The sequence below is a fragment of the Chenopodium album genome, chromosome 1 (genome assembly GCF_948465745.1).
Source record: "Chenopodium album chromosome 1, dcCheAlbu1.1, whole genome shotgun sequence".
In the NCBI taxonomy this organism is placed as follows: Eukaryota; Viridiplantae; Streptophyta; class Magnoliopsida; order Caryophyllales; family Amaranthaceae; genus Chenopodium; species Chenopodium album.
The window spans coordinates 41,623,837-41,626,697 of NC_137834.1; the positions used below are offsets into that span (position 1 = coordinate 41,623,837).

Consider the following 2,861-nt stretch of genomic DNA (forward strand, 5'->3'; position numbering starts at 1 on the left):
TACTAAGTGGCCTGTAATGCATCAATCTTTGCAGTTAATTGAGCCATCAGAGAAGTCAAGATTGAATAGGCTTCAACTTCCATCTTCCCTTTCTTTGCTCGCGTTCTTGGAGAAGAGAAATGATTGGCTGCAAGATTTGCAAGAAAATCATACCCTTCTTGTATCATCTTGTCAAGGAACACACCACATGTGGCAGAGTCAACAATACATTTAGTCTCGGGTTCTAGTCCGTTATAGAAAATATGTATAAGATTCCACTTCTCAAAATTGTGATGCGGGCATGATCGTTGAAGATCTAAGAATCTATCCCATGCTTCCCTAAGAGATTCCCCCGACTCTTAAGAAAATGTTGATATTTGATGTCGAATCTTTTCAGTTTTTTCAGGAGGGAAATACTCTTTGAGGAATGCTTGAGAAATTTTTCTCCACTCCGTCTCCTTGACGGTATTCAACCATTTTAGAGCTCTATCTCGAAGGAAAAATATGAACAATATCACTCTAAATTAATTTTGAGTGACCCCTTTGTGATGAACAGTGGAGCACAATTGTTGAAATCGCTGCAAGTGATTAATTGGCTCGTCATTAAGATGGCCGCTAAACTGATTTTGTTGGACCATACTGAGCAATGCGGGTTTAAATTCAAAGTTCTCTGCAGTGATTGCTGGCATTTTAATGGAATGCCATCTTGGGATGGTTCCCCGTAAGAATTAAGAGACCTATTATCAGTCATCTCTTTTTGTGTGTCAGATTGTGTTGTAGAGCTCTACTACGAAGTCAACTCTTTGTTTTTTTATTTGCCTAAAAGTCTTGTCCAAGTCCAAATTTGTATGGATCAAATCACCTGTTCGTTTTTGACCTGGCAATAAACAAAAAGAAAAGAAAGCAACGAGAATGTCCCAATTGAAACTAGAAGTTCCAATGCGACATTGGAAACATTTCAAACAATCAAACTAAAACTAATAGAATCTAGCCGTCTCCCCGGCAACGGTGCCAAAAACTTGATGAATAAAAGTTATACCGCAAGGGCACGGTGTCTGTTGTTAGCATAGACTTAGCAAATACGGGTCGAATCCCACAGGGAGACAGGTTCTATTAGTTTTTGCTCAATTATTATAAACTATTTCAATAAACGAAGAGTGGTTTGATAATTAATTAACTATTTTATGACAATAATAAAAATAAGGTTGCTCTCTGATAAATTATAGTCTAGGGCATACGTTCAGTCTACCATGCTTATACCAAATCCAAGAAATGCAAATAATCCATTAATAAACAAACTAGGTCAAATAATTAAAGCACTTGTTAATCCTATGGTCAGGAATTAACGCTTACAAATTAACATATGTAGTTCGGTCGCTAACATAATCAAATTCGCCAATTGTAATTAAACCTCTAAAAAAATGATCTTTCAATTCTAATTTTTATTAGCTAAATAATCAACTCATGATATTAGCCAATTACATGAATCAAACAATAAAGCACAAATCAATTAGAATTATTCAAGCTCTAATCCATAAATTTATAAATAATTAAGCACAATTAATCAAGGTAAAAATTTATAAATATTCAAGCCCTAGAAAACGACTACTCACTCATAATTGAAATAAACAATAAAAAGGAGATAAATAAACTAGAATGCATAATTTACAAAATAAAGAACGAAAGATTGAATAAAATACCTCAATGATTAAATTAATGGAGAATAATAAAATAGGGTTCAACAATGGAGAGAAAACTATAAACGTTTAATCTAGAAAATAAAGCATAAGAGGCAAAATAAAATCCTCTCCAGTATTTATATTTTTGCCTCAACCTAAATAAAATAAATAAATAAATACATCAACTATAATTTTATTGGATGATAATTGATGACGTGGCACGATACTCGACTTGATGACGTCAAACAACCAAGAAACGCTGGAGCAGCAACGAGCTATAGCTCGTTCATCGAGTGAGCTCTCGCTCACTAATGTCGTGAAAGATAGCAGGGCCGAGCTATAGCTCTCTAACGAGCTAGCTATTGTTTCCTCGTCGAATGTAGCTACTGCCTTGGCGAGCTAGCTCGCGAGCTATAGCTCGCATAGGACTTTGCATGTGGCAGTGATGAGCTAATATTCGAGCTAGCTGGCGAGCGATAGCTCGCAGCTTCCTTGGCTTGCGGCCATACTGAGCTAGTACTCGAGCTATAGCTCGAGCTTAGCTCGATACAAGAATGCTTAGCAACTCGAATTGTCAATGCACCAAAGGCCTAAAACGATCTCGAACATGCAATGGGGACTACAAAACAACTCCGATTTCCTTCAAGGAATCTACATACATATATAAGCACAAGGTTAATGAATCATCGACCTCAAATCAACATCCCTCCATCCAACGACTATTCGACAAATGTTGAAGTCTTCCGATAGTGTCCAAATAGCTATGAGAACTACCTGAAACATTAAGAAAACACAAACAGAGCATAATACAGCACGATAGTGATAACCTATGCATAATTGACACTTAACTAACGACTAGGAGACTAAGAAGTAACTAAAAACAACAATGAAAAATGTCCAACAATCCTATACAAATATGATTTATCATCTTCCCTATACTCTTCTCGCTTTCGCTTGATACAGTATGTCAACAATGGTTTTTCTCTTTAGATAAAGAAAAAATCGCTAGTTGGGATGCTATAACACATGCTTTCATTAATAGATACAAATGCAATATTCATGTAAAAACTTATCATAGGGAACTTGAAATTCTCAATAGAAAGAAAACGAAGGATTTACTGCCTTCTTCAATAAATGGAAGGAAACTTCCGCTAGGATGGTTGAGGTTCCAAATGAGAAAGAGTCTATAAGGATGTTCATCAA

General features: G+C 35.9%; 1 non-coding gene across 1 annotated transcript; it reads left to right on the forward strand.

Moving 5' to 3' along the window:
• The first annotated feature begins 264 nt into the window (after positions 1-264).
• LOC145566118 (small nucleolar RNA R71) lies at positions 265-370 on the forward strand. Its single transcript, XR_014095362.1, has one exon. It is a non-coding gene; the product is annotated as a small nucleolar RNA R71 (small nucleolar RNA).
• Positions 371-2,861: the final 2,491 nt, after the last annotated feature.